The sequence below is a fragment of the Myxocyprinus asiaticus genome, chromosome 33 (genome assembly GCF_019703515.2).
Source record: "Myxocyprinus asiaticus isolate MX2 ecotype Aquarium Trade chromosome 33, UBuf_Myxa_2, whole genome shotgun sequence".
Taxonomy (NCBI): domain Eukaryota; kingdom Metazoa; phylum Chordata; class Actinopteri; order Cypriniformes; family Catostomidae; genus Myxocyprinus; species Myxocyprinus asiaticus.
In genome coordinates this window covers 5,439,368-5,465,268 of record NC_059376.1, presented here as the reverse complement: position 1 = coordinate 5,465,268, position 25,901 = coordinate 5,439,368, and the positions used below count along the sequence as shown (strand labels likewise).

The 25,901-nt window shown below is 43.8% G+C and overlaps 1 protein-coding gene across 1 annotated transcript in view; it reads left to right on the top strand.

Annotated features, from left to right (window-relative positions):
• The first annotated feature begins 263 nt into the window (after nucleotides 1-263).
• LOC127424724 (proline-rich transmembrane protein 4) overlaps nucleotides 264-25,901 on the top strand; it is an 85,853-nt gene continuing 60,215 nt past the window's right edge. The window contains exon 1 of the mRNA XM_051670142.1: nucleotides 264-477. The gene's annotated coding sequence lies outside the window, so the exon portion shown is untranslated. The remainder of the gene's footprint in view (nucleotides 478-25,901) is intronic.

The window sequence follows — 25,901 nt, the reverse complement described above, 5'->3', positions numbered from 1 at the left end:
AACTAGCCATCTGCAGTATTTAGGTGTTAATCCGATGTAACTGTAGCGGCCTGCGTGTTATATGCCTGTGATTCGTGGAAAGAGAGGGAGTGTGTGTGTGTGTGTGTGTGTGTGTGTGTGTGTGTGTGTGTGAGAGAGAGAGAGAGAGAGAGAGAGAGAGAGAGAGAGAGAGAGAGAGAGAGAGAGAGAGAGAGAGAGAGAGAGAGATTTAGGTGTTAATCCGATGTAACTGTAGCGGCCTGCGTGTTATATGCATGTGATTCGTGGAAAGAGAGGGAGTGTGTGTGAGAGAGAGAGCGCGCTGTATTTTGTATCGCACTGTCTTTATAAAGCAGAATTGCTGGAGGAAAGGAGATATTGAGCCTGCTTAAGCGCGGTTCGTGTATAAGGCCGCGTGGATCTAGATGTACTGACGGAAATATTAATGAACGCGACGCCATGGACGCGACAGCAAACGACGAAACTGAGCGCTGACACGTAAGCATGTTTCATGTTACTGCTGTATGTGAATAGATTATTAAATATGAATGAAAATACGTGTGTATATGTTGGTAATAAAATGCCTTCATGACGATGTCACTAACCTGCGCAGGCAAATCTTGCGAAATTGAATCATTACGAAGCGATAATGTTCAGATTATGAGATATCATTAGGTATGAAGACATTACGGTGCATTTTCGTGCTGTTGTACTGTATGGCGTGTAGCTATACACAGATACGACTGCCGCATATCTATTAACGCATTTTAGGATTCATACTGTTGAATCCATACGTGTTAGGGTTTGTCATACTCCAAAGCGCAAGATGTTGCGCACTCTGAACGCGCCAAAAATGCAGCTGTTTGAAACGCGCATGTAACACGCCAAATATTCTACACGGGTGTACACAGTAAAAAAAAAAAAAAAAAAAAAAAGTCAGGGAACCTTATATTTGCTTCAATATGGCAACATCTACATTTTGGCTTCTACAGAAGCATTGCTTAACAACCTCACACCTCATAGTAGGGCTTTCTTAAAAGTTTTAAACATTATTGCTAAAACTCAGTTTCTCCAAGAAATGGAGAAAATAAATGGGACATTTACTTCTGAACCTGTACTTCTACTGTCACTTTAAAGGGATAGTTCATGCAAAATAATAATAATAATAATAATAATAATAATAATAATAATAATTACCCTTAGCTTCATGTTGTTTTAAACAGTATTCAAAATTTCTCCATGAAACAAAAAAGACATCCGTATTTGGAATGACAAGAGTAAATGACTGTTAGAACATGATGACATAATGCTAAATTTTGGGTGACCTAACCCTTTAAGAGAGAAATAATATGTCAGATTTCTTTCCATTAAAATGGCAATAGATTCTTGGGAGAGCATGTGATGGTTTTTGTGTTTGTATGTGTGAGAAAGAGAGACAGAGGGAAGAAGATCTTTAGTGGGTCCTTAATGATTCACACAATCCACCAGAGAGAGAGAGAGAGAGAGAGAGAGAGAGAGAGAGAGAGAGAGAGAGAGAGAGAGAGAGAGAGAGAGAGAGAGAGAGAGAGAGAGAGAGAGAGAGAGAGAGAGAGAGAGAGAGAGAGAGAGAGAGAGAGAGAGAGAGAGAGAGAGAGAGAGAGAGAGAGAGAGAGAGAGACGCGCTCCCTGTCATTTGAAAGTAGTGTTAAATTTGTCAGCTATTTTTTAATTTAGTCTTAGTCTTAGTCCTGTGTCAAATGTCCTTGTTAGTTTTTATCATATTTAGTCAACCTTATCCTGTTTTTTATTTTAGTCAAGTTTTAGTTGACTAAAAGTCTGGGCATTGTAGTCTTATCTTAGTCAAAGAAAACCCTCAGTATTTTAGTCATATTTTAGTCACATTTAGACAGATGCAACATCAAGAAATCCAAGTGTTGTACTATACAATGGTGTGAAAAAGTGTTTGCCCCCTTCCTGATTTCTTTTTTTTTTTTGCATGTTTGTCACACTTAAATGTTTCAGATCATCAAACAAGTTTAAATATTAGTCAAAGATAACACAAGTAAACACAAAATGCAGTTTTTAAATGAAGGTTGTTATTATTAAGGGAAAACAAAATCCAAACCTACATGGCCCTGTGTGAAAAAGTGATTGCCCCCTAAACCTAATAACTGGTTGGGCCACCCTTATCAGCAACAACTGCAATCAAGCGTTTGCGATAACTTGCAGTGAGTCTTTTACAGCGCTGTGGAGGAATTTTGGCCCACTCATCTTTGCAGAATTGTTGTAATTCAGCCACACTGGAGGGTTTTCGAGCATGAACTGCCTTTTTAAGGTCATGCCACAGCATCTCAATAGGATTCAGGTCAGGACTTTGACTAGGCCACTCCAAAGTCTTCATTTTGTTTTTCTTCAGCCATTCAGAGGTGGACTTGCTGGTGTGTTTTGGATCATTGTCCTGCTGCAGAACCCAAGTTCGCTTCAGCTTGAGGTCACAAACAGATGGCCGGACAGTCTCCTTCAGGATTTTTTGGTAGACAGCAGAATTCATGGTTCCATTTATCACAGCAAGTCTTCCAGGTCCTGAAGCACCAAAACAGCCCCAGACCATCACACTACCACCACCATATTTTACTGTTGGTATGATGTTCTTTTTCTGAGATGCGGTGTTACTTTTATGCCAGATGTAATGGGACACACACCTTCCAAAAAGTTCAACTTTTGTCTCGTCAGTCCACAGAGTATTTTCCCAAAAGTCTTGGGGATCATCAAGATGTTTTCTGGCAAAAATGAGACGAGCCTTAATGTTCTTTTTGCTCAGCAGTGGTTTTTGTCTTGGAACTCTGCCATGCAGGCCATTTTTGCCCAGTCTCTTTCTTATGGTGGAGTCATGAACACTGACCTTAACTGAGGCAAGTGAGGCCTGCAGTTCTTTGGATGTTGTTGTGGGGTCTTTTGTGACCTCTTGGATGAGTCGTCGCTGCGCTCTTGGGGTAATTTTGGTCGGCCGGCCACTCCTGGGAAGGTTCACCACTGTTCCATGTTTTCGCCATTTGTGGATAATGGCTCTCACTGTGGTTCTCTGGAGTCCCAAAGCTTTAGAAATGGCTTTATAACCTTTTCCAGACTGATAGATCTCAATTACTTTCTTTCTCATTTGTTCCTGAATTTCTTTGGATCTCGGCATGATGTCTAGCTTTTGAAGATCTTTTGGTCTACTTCACTTTGTCAGGCAGGTCCTATTTAAGTGATTTCTTGATTGAGAACAGGTGTGGCAGTAATCAGGCCTGGGTGTGGCTAGAGAAATTGAACTCAGGTGTGATAAACCACAGTTAAGTTATGTTTTAACAGGTGGGGCAAACACTTTTTCACACAGGGCCATGTAGGTTTGGATTTTGTTTTCCCTTAATAATAACAATCTTCATTTAAAAACTGCATTTTGTGTTTACTTGTGTTATCTTTGACTAATATTTAAACTTGTTTGATGATCTGAAACATTTAAGTGTGACAAACATGCAAAAAAATAAGAAATCAGGAAGGGGGCAAACACTTTTTCACACCACTGTAAGTAAATCATTGCTATGATTTTAACTTAATAACACAAAGCCTGAGTATCCAGAAATAGAAAACTCTACTGTGACGAGGAGGAGGGCGTGGCCCCCAATCGGGCTAATCAGCCAAGGAGAGGGATAAAGCTGAGCTGGATGCGGCAGTTCGGGAGAGAGAGAGCCACATGCAGCTGCTGTGTGTGTGTTTGTGTTTTGTGTCTTTTTGTTTAAGTTCTTATTAAAATATTACTTTGACTGTTCAGCCGGTTCCTGCCTCCTCCTTGCCCATTTTAACTCCTGTTACATTGGTGCTGAAACCCAGGAAGGAGGAGGGATGCACTGTCGTGGAGTCCTCGCCACTGCCGTCCACCAAAAAGAGCAGCCGCGGCCATCCGCTGGGGGACGGAGGAGTCGTTGCCGGCCGCCTGGACGCAGAGGAAGGCTGCCATCCGCAAGGGGAGGAGGGGCTCGTTGCCGGCTGCCTGGAGCGGTGGAGCTGCTGCCAGGGGCGGAGGGGCTCGCTTTCGGCCGTCAGAAAGCGGAGGAGCGTTCCATCCGCCAGGGGTCGGAGGATTCGCTCCGGTCCGCCTGGGGCGGAGCGGCTGTTGTCCGCCATAGGGTGGAGGAGTGGTCGAGCACCAGGCGACAGCGTGTCTGGGAACCAGCAAGCAATTTATTTTTTTCTCTCTCTTTTTTTCTCTCAGACCAAAATGTAAATCCTTTTTCACTATAAATCTTGACAGCAGTCTGCAATGGCTAGATGTACAGTGAAAAACAAGTTATATTTTGGTTTGTTCTCACCCCAAACCAGCTGGATCGCTTTAGAAGACATTGATTAAACCACTGGGGTTATATGGATTACTTTTATGATGCCTTTATGTGATATTTGGACCTTCAGATTTCTGGCCACCATTCACTTGCATTGTGAGGACCAACAGAGCTGAGATATTTTTCTAAAAATCTTCATATGTGCTCTGCTGAAGAAAAAAAGTCACACACATCTGGGATGGCACGAGGGTGAGTAATGGAAACACTTGATAAGTCAATCTTAACCAGTTATCAATGTGACATGTCTTTGAGGAGAGAGAATATTTGGAGATAGGGGAGCAAATGTTAGAAAACAGAGAACATCATTCAGTGTTTCGCACATAGAGCTACTACTGATCAGTGCTGGGAGTGACACATCAAAATAATCAGAATAAAATAAAAATTTCCTGTTGTTACTTGAGTTACAAATACGATTTTAATTTGATCAAACTTATTGCTGTCCCTTTTATTTGGTTGACGTGCATGTGCAAGCTGACCGCATATAGTACAGGCACAGATGGGAAGCCAGGGAATATTTTTTCTTATTTCAATAAAACATTTGAACGAACCAATTCATTACATTAAATTAAATTTCCCAGCACTACAGAGGTCATTCTGGGAGAGTGTGCTTAGCTTGCACTTCTCTGTGCACACTCAATAAACTCGAGGTGGCCACTCGTGCTGCACAACAGCTCTACTCAGTTGTATAATGCATGCATTTGGGACATTTTAACGAGTACATGAGCAAAGTATAAACTGATACCAGCCCTATAACAAACTCATCATTCTTTTTGTGTGCTGCTTCATCCATGGAAATTTGGAGTATTCCAAACTCCTGTTGAACTCTGCCTTTGTATGAAGCTGGTGGCGACTGCAAAGAGAATGCAAAAGTGGAGACAATGTGCTGTGAAATGTGTTGGTATGTGATAGCGACATCCAGTGTTCAGAATATGAATTACATGTAATTTCTCAATAACAGGTCAAATTCTGTTCTATATCTAAAATATCTTGTGGGCCTCATCAGAACAGCCGGCGGGCCGCAGATGGCCCGTGGGCCTTAGTTTATAAAGGAATGGTTTTGTTAAAATCAAACTTGTTTTGATGGTTTTAGTGTAATTAGTGATGGACCAATATATTGGCCCAGGTCGATATTTGCCCATTTTTATATTATCTGCATTGTGTAATTTCATTTTGATTGACCACAAATTTTATTAGCATTTCAGCTATAATTGCTGCAGACTGCAATTTGAGACATTAAATAATGGAAAATGTTTGACTTCAGTTAGGTGAATCAAAGGCCAGTTGGGCTGTATTCGTGGGTGTGCAGCAATTTGCTTAGGTTGTTTAATGGTGATCAGGAATTATGAGAGAGAGACATTCCTTGGGCCTTAAACTGTTTATGTAAAATGCTACCATAAACCTTTAAACAGTCCATATCCCCCCCAGCCCCCAATCTGACACAAGTTATCCATACACATGTACCTCTAAACTGACAGAAATGCTGTAAGACTGGTTAGTTCTGCCCGCAGTCACACACACATACACACACACACACACACACACACACACAAACGCGGTTATACGGGACACAGCTCTGATATAATTGCCTACAAACGGGCCTCTGTCTGTCTGTGTCTGGAAACATTCACGAAAATGTACGGAAATGTCTGACTGTATGGAATCTGAGTGTGCATATGAGTTGGTGAGTGAGGCCAGCTGTGCTAACAGACATCTCTTTCAACACTGACTCTTGAGTCACAAACATGTGAAATGTAACACTTTTTTTTGTGGTTTTTTCAGGTTTGTTTTACTTTGTTTTACACTGTTTTAATGAGTTTGCATTACTCTTACAAATTTGTTTAGGTGTTAATACATTCAGATTTGGGTCAGTGATATTAAACTTTTTTTTCTTAATGTATAAAAAAAATACATATACAAAAATATCTACATTCATTTTTATTCATAAATTGAATATTCATCATAGAAGAAATGCATTCGTTGTCTGTATGAATAATGACTTGAATACACCTCTTCTATGATGAATATTACATTTTTGAATAAAGATGATTTTTGATATTTTTTTGGGGCTTAATGTCAAGGTGGTGTAAACACTGACATTAAAAATCTATTTAAAAATAATAAATTTTTCATTAAATAAACACAAGGGAGAGTGAAATCCAAAAATTTTCATTGATATGCACTATATATTTATATTTCATTTAAAATTATACATAGTAGTAGTGGTCGACTGATATGGGTTTTTTAATGGCTGATGCCGATATCCAGAGAGCAGGGTGGCCGACAGGCCGATACAATGCTGATATATCACACAATTTAATATAGTAAATAACATAAACATAAAATTGCTAAAAAATAAATAAATTATAAACTCTTATTTATCACTATATTTACTCAATTTCACACAAAACTTTGTAATTTTTTTTATTTTAAATGGTAGATTTCTGCTGATTTCTGTTCAGTCATCAAATTTTAGTAATTTATTTGCACATAAAGAAATTGTTGATATATTAGGAAGAAGGAAATAACAGTACACACAGTAGGCCAGCAACCATGGATGGCATGTCCACATTAGCAATCACAATTGCTCAAAAAATATTGAATCAAACCAGTTGTACATACAGTGCATAGTGAATAAGACTATTGCACACGTGAAGTGCTTTTTACCTTGAAGTTGCACCAGAGACTATTTAGCAGAGACGGGCCACTTCTATTAAAATGAATGGGAGAAGTTGCAACTAAGCTCTTAATATTAATTATTTAAAACATCCTTCAAAATGTTTTTACTAATACATTTTTGTGAATGAATAAGGAGTGCAAAGCAACTTCACTGACTTATTTTTGAAACCCCAGTTGAACATTGCATAATACTAAATTATTACTGTGGGACACGTCAGGATTTATAATTATAATATAATGCTGAATTATCATTTTTATTCTGATTATTAGATTTGCGTTATACAAAAGTAATATATTTCTGTCCTGTTTACTTCACCTCCACCTGGGGCTTTTATTTTGACACTGAAAGTGCTGTCCTATTCACTTCAACTTCACAAGGATCTTTTAATTTGACACAGAAAAGGCAATGTGTATTTGACAGTTTACAATGTTACGCTTTTCCTGAAACGCTGTAATCCTCTCCTTTTCTGTTATATGATGCAGAATTTGTAGATTTGTATAATATCTTGTTGCGGTTACTAATGTTTGGAATAGTGCGAATGCTTGAACCTGAATTACGTTGATGTCACAATGCACATGAACTGATCTGAGAGCACTGCCATGCACAGGCACACAGTTCAGCGCGTCACCGGTTTGTTCTGAATCACACACAGACCATGTTTATCTGTCTTTAAATAACAGCCTTTTGTGGAATAATAATCACATATGACCAACTCACCATTTTGGTATTATTTTTGATTAATTGTGCAGCCCTGAAGATCGGGAAATTAGTCTACTGATGCACACTTTATGAAACTTAATGGCCAAATTAAAGCACATTAAAATCATTGTGATATTCACAATATTGTTCAATTTTACATCGTCAGCAAAATTATCTCAATTATATCGTTATATTTGATATATCGCCCAGCCCTACTAAGGATGCACAGATATGGATTTTCTAGGCTGATACGATAACGATAATTTGCAACTCATTGTGTCCAATACTGATCATTTAACTTTTTGCTTTTTAAACCTTTAAACAGGAGTTTCATGATGGTGGGCTTTGATCTTTTTCCGGGTCAAGGGCTTGAAAACAGAGGAGCAAGGAAACACGAAAGCATCAAGTAGAGTATTGAAAAGCACCCGTTCTTTCCTGATCAAACACGTGTGCATGCACACTGACACTTGCAGCCTAGAGACTGCCTGCATGAAGCAGAGAAGCTGCAAGCAGTCAGAAATTCTCTGCTGCAAGCAAATAAACTGTAACAAATTATCTGAAAATGTTGTTGCTAATTCCACTATCAATGCGATAATAATATTTTGACTCACCCCTACTAATTACAAGGCTGGAATACTTATAGCCCTTTTCCACCGACATGGTTCAGGTGCAGGTTCCTGGGCTGGTGCAAATTTTCAAACTGTTCCGTGCATTTCCACTGCAGAAAAGGCCTGGTTCCACAACGGCCCCAAAAGCTTGCTGTTCTCTACGCAGGAACCGATTACGTCAGGGGATGGAGGGTGGGATAATGTTTCATCACCATGGTAAAGTTTTCCTAAACAACAACAACAGTAGCTACCGTCTGCAGCAAGGTGTACTTCTTTGCTCTATAACGACAATAAAAAACCCACAAAATTATCAGACTTCAAAAGCGTTTAGGTAACACGATGAAATGAGTGCTCTACTCATGATATGGTATTTAAGAAGATCCGAGATAACCTAAAGAGATCGCAAAGGAAAAAAATACTCCACGAGAAATGCACGTTGCCTTCAATCGGACAATTTACCAAATCATAAACAAATTAAAAAACACTTAAGGGAGTGCAGGGACCATATGAAGAACATAAGCAAAAGCGACAGTGGCTGGAGCAACGATGTTTTGGACTCAGGCACCGACCAGTCTGCTAACTCAAAGAGCATTGAATTCAGCCAGTAACGCTCGTGATAAACAGTGGATTTGTGGTGTCCTCTGCAGCTGATCTCAGTAAGTTGTTATATTTGCCAACAGTGTTAGCTTTTCTTACACTATTGTCATCTTATTTTGTGCATTGTTTTGTTCTGTAAGGGGACAAGCTACTCACTAAGTTTGGAAGATCGCGGCTATCTGTTAAGTAAAACGGTGGGATTCTCAATCAATAATATTACATGATATGGCAAAAATCAAAATACAACCATCTGCTACACCAATGTTAATAATGATTCCATTGTAACAGTTTACAGAACTTGGCAAGTTAAGCCATAGTTCATACAATATAATGTAATTACCTTACCTGTCGTCTTTAGATAGATGCTGTCTCTGACAATCTTGCTGAGCAATGTAATAACGTCTTGGTTACTGATGTAACCTCTGTTCCCTGATAGAGTGAACGAGACGTTGTGTCGATGTAGTGACACTAGGGGTTCGATCTTGAGAGCCCCAATCACCTTTGCTTAAAATAGAAAAGGCCAATGAGAACTGGCAAGCGGAATTTGCATGCCACTCTCTGTCCCAGACATACGGGTATAAAAGGAGATAGCGTGCACCACTCATTCAGATTTATGCTGAGGAGCTGATAGAGACTCCCGGCCATGTCAGCGGCCAGTTCAGCGCCAGTTCCCTCCATCAGGGAACAGAGGTTACATCAGTAACCAAGATGTTCCCTGTCTGTCACTCACTCGATGTTTTGTCGATGTAGTGACACTAAGGGTTCCTATAGGAAACGCCGCAGGCGCTGAACCGTGCCACGAGGTATGGAAGAGTGGACACAGGCAAGCTGCTGCATGCCTCGCAGTGAGCGCTCAACCCCGTCGTGACAGCGAGTTAGGTAAGTCGTCTCCATAGTCCCGTTAAGGGGGGAGGAGGCACTTACCCAAGTAGGTTACCAGCGGTGCCTTTCCTGATTTGCTGTCAAGCAATTTACTGCCGAGCACTTTCTAGAATAATGCGGGGAAGTGCACTTCCCTCTCCAGGAACTGTTCTGGACAAAAAGGCGCACATTATCACCTTTGTAAAAGGGGAAAGGCACAATGCAATCGGTACACCCAACCGGCCGCCCGGTCTACTTGCTGTTACCGCATAACACTTGGGTCGAAACTGGGTCCATGCGTAGGTTATAAAACCTTGCAAAGGTATTGGGTGTAGCCCAACCCGCAGCTCTGCATATATCTGCTAGAGAGGCCCCCCTTGCCAGTGCCCAGGAGGACACAACACCTCTAGTGGATTGTGCCCAGACTCCCAAGGGGCACGGCAAGTCCTGAGATTGGTATGCGAGAGAAATGGCATCCACAATCCAATGGGCTAGCCTCTGCTTGGAGACAGCTTTCCCCTTCTGCTGTCCTCCAAAACAGACAAAGAGCTGCTCCGAGTGTCTAAAGCTCTGCGTGCGGTCCAGATAGATGTGCAGGGCACAAACTGGACACAGCAAGACAAGGCCGGGTCTTCTTCCTCTGAAGGGAGTGCTTGCAGGTTCACCACCTGGTCCTGAAAAGGAGTAGTGGGAACTTTGGGCACGTAACCGGGGTGGGGTCTCAAGATCACGTGAGAGTGTGCCAACTCAAACTCCAGTCATTTGCTGGTGACAGAGAGTGCCTGCTGGTCCCGCTAGGTCTTCCGCGTCCCGTCCAGGAGCCAGACGTGAAGATTCCAGAGGTCTGGCCGTGGGTGCTGGAGCGTGCCCTGCCCCTGAGTGAGAAGGTCCTGAGTGGTGCACGCCATCTCCTTTTATACCCGTATGTCCGGGGTGGAGAAATGGCATGCAAATTCCACTCGCCAATTCTCATTGGCCTTTTTTATCTTAAGCAAAGGTGATTGGGGCTCTCAAGATCGAACCCTTGTGTCACTATGTCGAGTGAGTGATAGACAGGGAATGATGATTTGCATTAATCTGCATGTTTAATTATGTCCTTAAAAACAAGAGTAAAAGCGGTATACAAACACACTGTGATGCACCATGTTTGTTTATGTTTGAATAAGTCACGTGAAACTACCACGTAGACAGTAATCTGTTACGATAGAATGGAATATTAATAAGGATTAATATCGCCGGGGCACCACCCTGGAAAAAGTAGTCTGTAGATTTAGTAGATTTGTAGTCTGTTTTGGACTCCCTTTGTTTGATTTTGGCACGGTTTTTATCAGTAAGATAAAAGACTGTGTGTGTGTGTAGGCCTCAGTCAGGCTTACAACTGTGTTAGGCCTGCCTTTGTCTTATATCTGAAAACATGAGGCCCAACAGCATACTCAACCCAGGATAGTTTGGAACTCCCAAGATGACAGTTCCCGAGATGCCACGCAATGCAGGTCCATGGCAATGTGAGACCAGGGTCTCGAAGGGACAGATAGCGGTTGGAGGAGTCCCGCAGGGGGTCGATTGGAAGTCTTTCTGCTAGCACAAACTGGACAGATCGACACGAACTGACGAACATCCCGTGCCCTGTCCCGTATTAATTGTTAATATGTTAAACCAGTTGGTGATATCACAGTTCTGCACGCGTTAGTTGGCAAAATTGCAAACGGAGAAAACAAGCGGCAAGAGAGAAGCCCCTGCGTCATTTAAGTCTCCTGTCTGGGAACTTTTTCTTTATGCAGTCAATTACAACAGCGATGGTCAAAAAACATTTACAAAACAGGCACTGTTTGCAGACATTGCTCGACGCGAGTGCCGTATACTGGTAATACATCGATATTTGATTAGCTATTCACTATTGATACGCTGACATCATCCGAAAATATATAGCACGCGGTGCGCACAGAGCCGCAAGTGAGCCCGAAACTACACACAGACACACTCCCTTCCGTCTATAAGCAGACACTCGGTGCTAGTTTGGACAGACATGAAACAAGACTTAATGCGCTTGGGGTGTTCATAGCCAAAGTTATGTTGCCCTTTCTCCGTTGATGAAGATGTGGGATTTCCGCGTATTATTAAAATATACGTGTTACGACATCCATTCTCATATTCATTTTAATAGTAAGTTTATTTCTTCTATAGTGATGTACATATTCTAAATGTTGAATATGAGTTGAGTTGAGTTTGAAATGCACTTTATGGTGATACATATAGTGTAATAATGCAGGTATGTAGTTAAAATGTTGAGTTAGTAATTAGAGAATTGTTTTTTTTTAAGGACCCTAACAAAAATTAACCATGGTTTTACTATAGTAATATTGTAGTAACCATGACTGTAATAACAAGGACTGTTGTCACCATGGTTTCTAGCAGAAATCATGGTTTTGATCGAATTAACCATGGTTTTATGTAGTAATACTGTAGTAGCCATATAGTAACCATGGTTTTACTATAATAATATTGTAGTAGCCATGACTGAATTAACAATGACTGTTACCTTTGTTTTCTTGGCAGAAATCATAGTTTTGATACAATTAACTATTGTTTTACAACAGTAATACTGTGGTTTCTATATATAGTAACCTTGATTTTACTATAGTATTGTAACCATGACAGTAACCATGTTAATTTTGTGGTTACTATGATTTTACTACAAATACAATGTTTAAACTATGGTTACTGTAATAAAAACATGGTGATTTGTAGTGAGGGCAAATATCTTGAAGTGTCTGTTACCAAATAGAATATTTTTACTTTGGATTTGGCAGTAATATATTTTTTTTCCCTGAACATAACCAATACCGAACCATACCGAAACCGTGACCCTAAAATATGCTACAAACCAAATCATGAGAAATGTGAACCATTACACCCCTAACTGATATACAGTACACTCACCAAGCACTTTATTAGGTACACTGTGGTCCTAATAAAGTGCCCAACATGGCCTTCTGCTGTTGTAGCCCATCCACCTCAAGGTTAGATGTGTTGTGCATTCTGAGATGTTATTCTGCTTCCTACAATTGTACAGAGTGGTTATCTGAGTTACTGTAGCTGTCAGCTCGAACCAGTCTGGCCATTCTCCGTTGAACTCTCTCATCAACAAGGCGTTTCAGTCCACAGAACTGCTGCTCTCTGGATGTTTTTTGTTTTTGGCATCATTCAGAGTAAAATCTACACAGTTCCACCAAGATATTGCGGCGAAATTACTGAATTTGCTGCGGCTTTTCTCAAATTTTGCGTAGAAATTTGCGGCATTTTTGGGGATTGTTTTGCAGTGAAAACTCACAAATCATCATTGTATACCTTTGAAATTGTGTTAATTACATTATAAATGCAATTACATTGTGGAGGTAAGGGCATGGTCGAGCGCCCATCTGGGGGAGAGAGATAGCGGTAAGGACATTCACCTAAGATGAATTTTGACTAATTACCGTTTATATATTCACAGTGAAAGTCAGGGGAGATAAAAGATGGCCATTCCGCAGAAGGAGAGGAGTGACACACCAGAGACTGTATTTATGATCAGAGACTTAAATTAAACCAGCCCGTCTGGCACCAACAATCATGCCACAGTCGAAATCACTGAGATCACATTTTTACCCCATTCTGATGGTCGATGTGAACATTAACTGAAGCTCCTGACCCATATCTGCATGATTTTATGCATTGCACCGCTGCCACACAATTGGCTGATTAGATAATCCCATGAATAAGTAGGTGTACAGGTGTTCCTAATAAAATGCTCGGTAAGTGTATTTAAATTTTTTTAACATATTATTTTATTAATGTATTATTATTTGTTATTTATTCAAAACCCTAGAGCATGACATCATATCCTGTTGCCCATATCGCATGCTGTAAGTCTAGGGTCACTGCACCTTATGGCAAGCATCACTATTACTATTGTTTATTGCGGCGGCTTCCTTTTTGGCACGGGCCTCCAGCAGGTGGTGCCCTAGGCGACCGCCTAGTTCGCCTGTGCCTAGAAGCGGCCCTGACTAACATTGCATAATTCTTAACAGATCATTAGTTAATGTAAATTAAAATACTCAAATGTTATTAAGCTTTCATTCCTGTATGGCTTTGCACTTTTTTAACATTAATAAACTATTTTTTTTTTTAAATGTTACATAATGACAAACAGATTATTCGTTAATATCCATTTGAATGCTTACAAATGTCATAAAAATGTTCATAAATCATTTATAAATTAGGTCATGCAATTTTTTACTTTCACAAATGTTTTCAGAAATTATTTGTATATTTCAACACTTCAAACACTATTCATGTTTACAAATTATTTATTAATATCCATCTTAGTAATAACCAACATCTGACAAAGCCACACATTTACTGTTTGTTTGTTAATGAATGCATGCATGCTTTTACTATTTACACATCTTAACAAATAATTTATTAATAAGTACCCAAGCTAAAGTTTAAAATATTCATACATTGTACATTTTTATAAAGGTTTACTAAATATTATTTTGTACCTTGATGGACATTGGAATTTGAGCTACTGTAACAAAGTTTGTGTAAGGGGTGGTTTGTTAAATTTAGCTGTACTTGTTACAGACATTAGTTCCCTATCTGTCACTCACTCGACGTTGTGTCGATGTAGTGACACTAGGGGTCACTCTTGGGAGCCCGAAACACCTCTGGTCTTTGATAAAAGGCCAATGAAAATTGGCAAGTGGTATTTGCATACCACTCCCCCGAACATATGGGTATAAAAGGAGCTAGTATGCAGCCACTCATTCAGATTTTCTTTTCGGAGCCGAACAGTCGGTGCTCACTGAGCTGAATTCCCACGGCTGTTCATTCACCTCTGCTGGATCTGACAGCGCATTTCAGCGGTTTCTCCCTCCTCTGCACTGGTGCACTGCAGAGAACACCCCTGGGCGCTTCGGCAGAAATAAAAGAGTATATTCTAAAAAAAGAGTATATTTCTCTAAAAGAGCATCACACACGGAACGTCTTTTTAAAGATGCGTCTTTTTAAAGATGCCTTCCGTTTGTGTGTTATTCCTGGTTGTGGTCGTTATCTCTCGCCTTCTGACTGTCATGATCGCTGTCTTTCGTGTCTGGGCGTTGCCCACACGGAGACAGTGTTTGTGGATGGGTCGTGTACTCATTGCGAGAACATGTCCATGGCAACGATGCGGTCGTAAGAAAGCAAGCCACCCCAGCAGCTCCCCGCCTCGGTCCTTCTACCCACGGGTATGAGGCCAGCGCGGCTAGCACTGGGGTCGATTTGGGGACCCCAATGGGACCACCTCCGCCGGGTATCCCCCCATGGACCTCTCATTCCCTAGCACGCTCGTCTGCCCCGATCGGGCTTCAGGATGAGTCCGCCGGCTCGTCTCACGGCGAGTTCGACCTCTTGTTCGGAGCCCGCGAAGGTGATGAGCTCTCGAGCGCAGCATCGGAGAGCAGGCTCGTCCAGTTGGACACGGAAGCCTCAGCTGGGCTCCCCCCCTCGGGTACGGTTGTCCAGTCACAGGATGATGCGGAGATGATGGACATGCTTTCCCGGGCAGCCGTGAGCGTCGGGCTAGAATGGAACCCTCTGCTCTCCCCTGAACCCTCGCGGCTTGATGATTGGTTCCTGGGCTCGCGGTGCTGCTCACAGCCACGCCCCGCCCCAGTTCCTTTCTTCCCAGAAGTGCACGAGGAGCTGACAAGGTCGTGGGAGGCACCTTTTACTGCCCGGTCCCGATATTTCAGCTCCCCCGCCCTCACTACCCTTGATGGCGGGGCAGCCAAGGGCTATTCAGCGATCCACCCCGGTGGATAAGGCGCTTGCGGTGCACCTATGCCCACAGAGCGCCGCCACCTGGTGCGGGCACCCAAAGCTCCCGTCCAAGGCCTGTAGGTTTACGTCGTCCCTGACGGCCAAAGCCTACTGTGCCGCTGGACAAGCCGCCTCTGCCCTGCACGCCATGGCTCTCCTGCAAGTCCACCAAGCCAAGGCGCTAAAGGAATTGTACGAGGGTAGTTCCACACCGGGATTGATGCAGGAGCTGCGCTCGGCAACCGACCTCGCTCTCTGGGCGACGAAGGTCACGGCGCGGTCTCTCGGGCCGGCGATGTCCACTGTGGTGGTCCATGAGCGCCACCTTTGGCTCAAGCTGCTCGAGATGGGAGAGGCCGACAAGGCACGGTTCCTTGGCGCCCCCATTTCCCAGGTTGGCCTGTTCGGCGACACTGTCGAGGACTTTGCCCAGCAGTTCTCGGTGGTGAAGCAGCAGATGGAGGCTCTCCGGCACATCTTGCCCTGGCGTGGCTAAAGATCCCGCACCCATCTGCTCGTTGCCAAGGGCGTCCCCCTGCAGTGACTGCACCGGCTCCACCGCAGTCCGCCCCTGTGGCCCGGCCCCGGCGTGGAGCCAACTGCAGGAAGCAGACGCCACCTGTCTCACAGCCCCTGCGCACCCAGCTGTGGCACAAATCTGCCCCCGATGTGACGGTCTCCACGGGTCACGAGGACAGGCCTCTTCATCCCCCATCCCAGGCTGTTCTGGGGGTGGTCACAAGGAGCCAGGTAAGTGCTTCGATGTCCCTGAACTCAGCACGGCCACGGTACGTTGTGGCACCTCAGGCTCCACCCCGCTGCAAGGCCTCACCCGCTGGTACGTCCGATGAGATTGTCCCCTTGGTCCCCCTCGCCCGGAGCTTGGACACGTGGCTTGCGCTTTCCAACCCGTCGCGATGGCTGGTCCGGACCGTCCGACTCAGCAACACGATTCAGTTCACCAGGCATCCGCCCAGGTTCAGCAGGGTCCACTTCACCTTGGTGAAGGGCGAGAACGCCGCTACCTTGCGCGCGGAAATCGCTACCCTCCTACGGAAGGGTGCGATAGAGCCTGTCCCTCCGGCCGAGATGAAGAAGGGGTTTTACAGCCCCTATTTCATTGTACCGTAGAAAGGTGGTGGGTTGTGGCCAATCTTGGACCTGCAAGCACTGAACCGGACTTTACATAGACTCCAGTTCAAGGGCATATGGCTTCTGGGGCTTATGGCATCCTCAGTGGTGGCCACTCCGCTCGGGTTGATACATATGAGACCGCTTCAGCACTGGCTCCAGACTCGAGTCCCGAGATGGGCATGGTGCTGCTGGACACATCGCGTGGCCATCACGCCGGTCTGTCACCGCCTCTTCAGCCCTTGGACCGACCTCACATTTCTACGGGCAGGCGTTCCCCTTGAGCAGGTCTCCAGGCGCGTCGTGGTTACGACAGACGCCTCGAAAACGGGCTGGGGCACTGTATGAAGTATAAGCAAGTGTTAGTTCGGACAGACAACACGGCATCGGTGGCATACATCAACCGTCTAGGGGGTTTACGCTCCCGTTGTATGTCACAACTCGCCCGCCGTCTCCTCCTCTGGAGTCAGCAGCACCTCAAGTCGCTGCGAACCACTCACATCCCGGGTGACCTCACCACTGCAGCGGACATGCTGTCATGACAGTTTACCCTCAGGTGGTCCAGCTGATTTGGAGTTGATGAACCACCCAGATGTGGTTCTCAGACCTCATGCTCCTCGCGACTGGAATCTCCATGTCTGGCCCCTGGACGGGATGCAGAAGACTTAAGTGGCCTACCACCCGCGGTGGTGGACATGATCACTCAGGCTAGGGCCCCCTCTATGAGGCGCCTGTATGCCTTGAAGTGCCGTCTGTTCGGTAAGGTGTGTTCTTCCCGATGCGAAGACCCCCAGAGATGCGCAGTCAGATCGGTGCTTTCCTTCCTGCAGGAGAGGTTGGAAGGGCGGCTGTCCCCCTCCACCTTGAAGGTGTATGTAGCCGCTATAGTGGCACACCACGACACAGTGGACGGTAAGTCCTTAGGGAAGCACGACCTGATCATCAGGTTCCTGAGAGGTGCCAGGAGGTTGAATCCCTTCAGACTGTGCCTCATTCCCTCATGGGCCCTCTCTGTAGTTCTTCAGGGTCTACAGGGAGCCCCATTTGAGCCCCAGCAGTCAGCTGAGCTTAAGGCACTCTCTTTGAAGACTGTTCTCCTGACTGCGCTCACTTCCATCAAGAGGGTAGGAGACCTGCAAGCGTTCTCTGTAAGTGAAACGTGGCTGGAGTTCGGTCCGGGCTACTCTCACGTGATCCTGAGACCCCGACCAGGCTATGTGCCCAAGGCTCCCACGACCCCTTTTAGGGATCAGGTGGTGAACATGCAAGCGCTGCCCCAGGAGGAGGCAGACCCAACCCTGACGTTGCTGTGTCCGGTGCGCACTTTACACATCTATTGGATTGCACGCAGAGCTTTAGGGTCTCTGAGTAGCTCTTTGTCTGCTTTGGTGGACAGCGGAAAGGAAGCACTGTCTCCAAGCAGAGGATTGCCCACTGGCTCATTGACGCCATAGCAATGGCATATCACGCTCAGGACGTGCCGCCCCCGGCAGGGCTACGAGCCCATTCTATCAGGAGTGTGGTGGTCTCCTGGGCCTTGATCAGTGGCACCTCACTAACAGACATTTGCAGAGCAGCGGGCTGGGCAACACCTAACATCTTTGCGAGGTTCTACAATCTCCGGGTGGAACCGGTTTCGTCCCATGTAGTGGCAGGCACAAGCAGGTAAGTCCGGGACAGCTGGCCGGGTGTATCACTTGCGCATAGCGCCTTTCACCTCCCCTGAGCTGAAGACGTGTGCTGTTGACTCTCAGGAGTGTTCACAAACTGTGTTCCCTGGATGACTTCCTCCGAGCCCTGTGGCAGACGAGTTTGCGGAGAAACTCGCTGCCTGCTCAGTACATGTGCTAACTAAGCCCTGTACTGGGGTAGGTGCTCCGCATGTGCTGGTTCCCCATAGGTAACCCCATGCGATGTATATCTTCCGCTAATTCGTTTCCCTGTTGGTAAACTGCGTCTTCCTTGGGCAGAGGCCCCTCTGCCCCAGTCACCATGTTTGTAGAAACTCCTCCCCCATAGGGTAAGACCTACCATGGGACTTCTCCACATGATATACTTTCGACAAAACTCGGCAAGACCATGTGACGTATTTCCACTCAAAATACCCTCCCCCCCCTCTCTGGGCGGGGTGTGGTCTCCATGGTGTCTTCCCCTTGGGAGTGACCCCCCCGACGTAGATCTGGTGGCCCCAGTCGGTTAACAAATTTCACTCTTTTTTGGGGGGGAGAGAAAAAAAAGAGAGGATAAGAGGCTAACCTGGGACCCCAAGTGTCACTACATCGACACAACGTTGAGTGAGTGACAGATAGGGAACGTCCTGGTTATTTGCGTAACCTCCGTTCCCTGATGGAGGGAACTAGACGTTGTGTCCCTCCTGCCACAACGCTGGACTACCCGCTGAAATGGCTGGGACCTTGTCTCGGCTCGTCAGCACAAAACCTGAATGAGTGGTTGCATACCAGCTCCTTTTATACCCGTATGTTCGGAGGAGTGGTATGCAAATACCACTCGCCAATTTTCATAGGCCTTTTATCAAAGACCAGAGGTGTTTCGGGCTCCCAAGAGTGACCCCTAGTGTCACTACATCGACACAACGTCTCGTTCCCTCCATCAGGGAACGGAGGTTATGCAAGTAACCAGGACGTTCCCTTATGACTCAGTACACTTGACATTGCGTAGCTGCCTCTCGCTGCATCAGGTGAGTGGTCAGTGATTCTGCCCCTCCCCCCAGCGAGGGAGAGGAACGTGTACATGCCACTGACAGGGAGATTCTCCACCTCCTTACAAGGGTGGTCGAAGAGCTTCACATTGAGTGGTCTCCCCCAGAGGAACCTGAACAGTCTCGCCTCGATGAATGGTTCCAGCAGTCCGGATGCCATCAAACGGCAGCGTCTGCATATCTGCCCCATTCTCCCCTAAGTTCATAACGAACTATCCAAGTCCTGGCGTGCGTGCTTCTCGGCGGTTATGCCTAATTACACCTTGTGGAGGGGTGGTAGCGGCACACCTCTGCCGAGTGAGTAACAGGCCATGGAAATCACACCCCATACATCCTTCCAAACCATGTCGACAAACGTCCGCACTAGCGGATACTGTGTATCAGCACGTGCAGCAAAAGTGCTCCTGACGAGCACAACCCTTTGAAGCGGAAAGCAGAAGCCGCGGTTCCCTCCGGGTCTGCTCCAAAAAAGGCTCGATTGGAGACACAAAACACTGTTCCCCATCTCCCCACTATTGTTTGTTGGGAAAGGAATATTGTTGTTCGCAATATTGTTCAAAATGTTGTTTCTGTATCTTCCACTCAAATAAATGCAATAAAAAAAAAAAAAAAAATGCAATAAGTGCAAAAAAGAATACATCATTCATTGCAAATGCACGAGATGCTCACACATTCTCAATAAAGAGCCCCTTTTTCCTCTTCAAAGTACACACATTATGCGCAACCGCTTCCCTATCGTAAGTGACTCATTATATCATACAGTGTATTATAACAAACCAAATTGCTCTCTGTCCCATTACGTGGATGCGTGGAGAGCCCTAACGGGTATTTCAGAATGGGTGCAAAAAATGATTAAACATGGTTATACGATCCAGTTTGCATGCCGGCCACCCCATTTCAATGGCATTCTGTCTTCCACGGTTTCGTCCAAAGACGCACCCGTGTTACGAGCCGAAATACACAGCCTCATCATGAAAAACACAATAGAGATTGTGCCAAATTGTCAAGCATAAAAAGGTTTTTACAGCCATTATTTTCTTGTTCCAAAGAAAAACGGCGGACTTCAGCCAATCCTGAATCTGAGACATTTAAATCACGCACTCATAAAGCGCCCATTCAAAATGATTACTCTGAAACAGATCTTATTACATGTATGCCCATACGATTGGTTTGCGTTGATATCTGAAGGATGTGTCCTTTCATATCCAAATTGTACGACATCACAGGATGTTTTTGAGATTCACGTTCGAGGGAACAGCGTATCAATTCAAAGTCCTACCCTTCGGACTGTCTCTGGCTCCTCGCACATTCACAAAGTGCATCTCTGAGACTGAGTGCATCTTGAACTACCTCGACGATTGGCTGTTACTGACGCAGTCAGAGGCTTTGTTATGCCAGCACAGAGACTTACTGCTTCAGCCATTCTACAGTGTCTGTCTCAGTTCAATCTGGGGAGAACACTTCCACTGAAACAGTTTCAGAAATCATTGGGATTTATGGCGGCGGCATCCGGCACCATTCCATTAGGTCTCTTACACATGAGACCTCTTCAGTGCTAGCTGAAGCGCCATGTGCCATGACGTGCTTGGCGCCAAGGGCGCATGCGCATCACTATATCCCGCCGCTGTATCGCTGCTTTAGCACCATGGACGGCTCCTTCATTTTACCAGTGAGGTGTTGCGCTTGGGCAAGTTGTCACGCAGTGCCTAAAGCTATCGGCTATATTTCTAGCCTTAAAGGCTTTTCAGTCAGAAATAGCAAACTGTCATAGTTTGTCATAAAAAAGGTTCGCTCAGACAACATAACAGTTGTGGCATATATAAACCGCCGAAGCGGAATTCAGGAGATTTCACCCTCAAACTGTATTGAGGTTTTGGGAAATATTTGGCAAAGCAGAAATCGATCTATTTGCCTCAGTGGAGAATACCCACTGTCTCCTCTGGTACTTGAAGTCCCAATTTGCCAGGCGGAAAGTGGTGACCACGGATGCTCCCAACACAGGTTGTGTGTTGGACGCCCGACTTTCGGCACCTGGACAGGTGCGAGGAGGGCATGGCACATCAACCGCCTAGAGCTATTGGCAGTAATTCTAGCCTTAAAGGCTTTTCAGTCAGAAATAGCTAGCTGTCATGAGCTGGTTCGCTCAGACAACATGACAGTTGTGGCATATATATAAACCGCCAAGACGGAATTCATTCACTGCCACTGTTGAGACTGATGTGTCACTGCCTCCTATGGAGCGAGTGTCATCTCCTCTCCCTGAGAGCGACATATGTCCCAGGCCGCCTGAGTTACGGTGCGGGCCTACTGTCATGCCAAGGGGTGATACTGGGCGAATGAAGACTTCATCCTCAAACTGTACTGAGGGTTTGGGAAATATTTGGCAAAGCAGAAATCGATCTATTTGCCTCAGTGGAGAATGCCCACTGTCCCCTCTGGTATTAGAAGTCCCAAGCCCTGCTGGGAACAGACATAATGGCACACAAATAGCCGGCGAAATGCAAATATGCATTTCCACCGGTATGCCTTATTCACTCTGTCATATGCAAAGTTCGAGAGGACAAGAAAACGGTTCTATTAGTTGCGCCGAAATGGCACAACCAGCCATGGTTTCTGGAAATGATGGAGATGCTATACAGCTCACCATGGGAAATACCACCGAGGAGGAGGGATCTCCTCTCTCAGGCATGAGGCACAATCTGGCATCCCCAGCCCCAGCTGTGGAATCTGCATGTGTGGCCCCTGAACGGGCACACTAAATGTGCCGGAACTGATGCGTTCAGTCATGAGCACCATTTTACAGGCCACAGTACCATCCACGCCTCTACGCACTAAAATGGAAGGTGTTCACTGATTGATGTCTCTTACATTGCAAGGACCTAGTAAACTGCCCCATATGTGAAATTCTAATATTTCTTCGAGCAATTAGACGCAGGACTCTCTCCATCAACGCTCAAAGTGTATGTGGCAACTATATCTGTGTATCACGCACATGAAGCCGGCGCCTCTATAGGCAGGCATGATTTAATCATAAAGTTCCTTAAAGGAGCAAGATGATTAGACCCACCTCGGCCAGCTACAATCCCAACTTGGGACTTAACTTTAGTCCTAAAAGCTCTCTCAGGACCCCTCTTCAAGCCTTTGGACTCCGTTGAACTGTGCATGCTCTCCGTTAAGACTGCACTGCATTCACTATCAGTCGACAATTCGTGTTTGGAGTTTGGCCCCGGTCTTTCAAGAGCCACTGTCAAACCCAGGAAAGGCTATGTATCCAAGGTCCTAACCACACCCATCAAAGCGCAGGTGGTTCACATTCAGGCCTTCTTCCCTCCTCCATTTAATTCGGATGAGGAACAATCATTGCATTTGTTATGCCTTGTGCGGGCACTACATGCATACGTTGAGCATACTTGCCAGTTCAGACTGTCTGATCAGCTCTTTATATGCTATGGAGGATGCACAAAAGGAATGTCCATCTCCAAGCAAAGGCTCTCTCACTGGATTGTCAATGCAATTACCCTGGCTTATGAGTCTCAGGGTAAGACTTGCCCAATTGGTGTTAAAGCACACTCAACTAGAGGCATGGCCTCCTCATAGGCATGGATGAATGGTGTGTCCTTACAAGACATATGTTTTGCAGCAGGATGTTCCTCTCAAAACACATTCGCAAGGTTTTACAACCAAGACGTAACGTCTCTTTCTTCAGAGAATACTTATGCCCTTCCCTTTAAGTACGGGCTCCCCATCATTTGCACAACTGCCTGCATTCAGGCCATTATAATTTACCATAAATTCGCAAGCACTTTCATTATAAATAAACTCCCTTCCCGACTGGGATCATAAGGAGTTAACTCATACTATAGTTCATCCTGTAACGATCTTTGGCAATGACAGGCAGACGAAGACGCTGATGATGTGAAGAACTCAAGTGCAGTTTATTTACAGTGGCATCCAAACGTGAAACATAACAAAACATAAACATGAAGTTGACTATACTAGACTAAACTTGACTTGACTTAACACGACGCTACACAACAATACTGATGCAGAACTATGGCAAACATCAGGGCTAAATACACAGACATAACAAGTGACAAGTAAACAAGACAACCAATCACAAGACTGAACTAATAATAAGACAATGAAACATGAACCAATGACGTAACAGAACTGATAACAGGATAACAAGACTCATGAACACAAACCAATGAGAACAAAACACATGGAACAAGAGAGGATCACATGAAGGAACAGATCACATGACATGGCAATGAAACAGGAATTCAAATTTCAAAATAAAAGACATGAATACAATACATGAACAAAACACATAAAAGTGACATCTCCTCCTGGCCAACACGAGGATCGCGAGTTGTGAGATTTTATCAACAAACGAGCAAAGGCCGAATTCCCAGTTAAGTACTACACTACCCACAATCCTCCTAAAGCGAGGGCCTTCATGGATCCACCAATCAGAGATCACAGAATGACCGCCCGCTAAATGACAGTGTCTGTCAATATGCGTTCATTCATTAAAATTTAGTGTAATACAATTAATGCAAGACATACTAAACCTGCTCGAAAATGGAAGATCCAGAAAACAACTTGTGTTTGTTAGTCAGAATCTGTATTGGTAATTTCCAGGTAAAAAAAACATTGAAAGGTTTAAAAATACAAATAACCGTATTACATATATGATGTGATTTATTGTGATATATTGTGATATGGCACAATTGAGTCCTGCTTTTTTCCCTCTTTTTTTAATAAAAAAATCTGTTAAGGCAATAAACAGTTTTCAGTGTGGACTGTTCTTGTTATTATGTGTATTATGTGTCTGGATCAAGCATACAACAAAATTTAACAAACCACCCCTTACACAAACTTTGTTACAGTAACTCAAATTATCAGAATAGTATTCCCACTATAGCACAAGGCTTATTTTGGGAGTCTTTCTTTGGTAGTTTTTATATATAATATTTGGTCCATTTAAATCCATTAAACTCCAGGTACGTTTGACCTAAAGATGTCAAACCAACTGTAAATTACTCAGAATATTATTCCCTCTATTGCACAAGGCTTATTTTTGGGAGTTTTTCTTTAGTAGTTTTTAAATAGAATATTTAATCCCTGTTTTTATATAGAATATTTGGTCCATTTAAATCCATTAAACACCAAGACCGCCTGGCCTAAAGACGTCAAGCCAAATGCAAATTACTCAGAATAGTATTCCCTCTTGCACAAGGCTTATTTTTGAGAATTTTTCTTTGGTAGTTTTTAAATAGAATATTTAATCCCTGTTTCTATACAGAATATTTGATCACTTTAAATCCATTAAACTCCAAGACCATTTGACCTAAAGATGTCAAACCAACTGCCTTTTACTCAGAATAGTATTTCCTCTATTGAACAAGACTTATTTTTGCGAGTTTTTCTTTAGTAGTTTTTAAACAGTATATTTAATCCCTTTTTTTTTTAATAGAATATTTGGTCCCTTTAAATCCATTAAACACCAAGATCGCTTGGCCTAAAGACGTCAGACCAACTGCAAATTACTCAGAATATTATTCCCTATGTTGCACAAGGCTTATTTTTGCAAGTTTTTCTTTGGGAGTTTTTATATAGAATATTTGGTCCATTTAAATCTATTAAACTCCAAGACCGTTTGACCTAAAGATGTCAAATCAACTGCAAATTACTTAGAATAGTATTCCCTCTATTGCACAAGGCTTATTTTGGGGATTTTTCTTTGGTAGTTTTTATATAGAATATTTGGTCTCTTTAAATCCTTTCAACTCCAAGACCGCTTGACCTAAAGATGTCAAATCAACTGCAAATTACTCAGAATAGTATTCCCTCTATTGAACAAGACTTATTTTTGGTAGCTTTTCTTTGGTAGTTTTTATATAGAATATTTGGTCCCTTTAAATCCATTAAACTCCAAGACCATTTGATCTAAAGATGTCAAACCATTTGCCAATTACTCAGAATATTATTCCCTCTGTTGCACAAGGATTATTTCTGGGAGCTTTTCTTTGGTTGTTTTTAAATAGAATATTTGGTCCATTTAATCTATTAAACTCCAAGACCGTTTGACCTTAAGATGTCAAACCAACTGCCATTTACTCAGAATAGTATTCCCTCTATTGCACAAGGCTTATTTTTGGGAGTTTTTCTTTAGTAGTTTTTAAACAGTATATTTAATCCTTTTTTTTTTAAATTTTTTTTTTAATCCATTAAACACCAAGATCGCTTAGCCTAAAGACGTCAAACAAACTGTAAATTACTGAATATTATTCCCTCTATTGCACAAGGCTTATTTTTGGGAGTTTTTCTTTGGTAGTTTTTATATAGAGTATTTTGTCCGTTTAAATCCTTTAAACTCCAAGACCGCTTGACCTAAAAATGTCAAACCAACTGCCAATTACTCATAATAT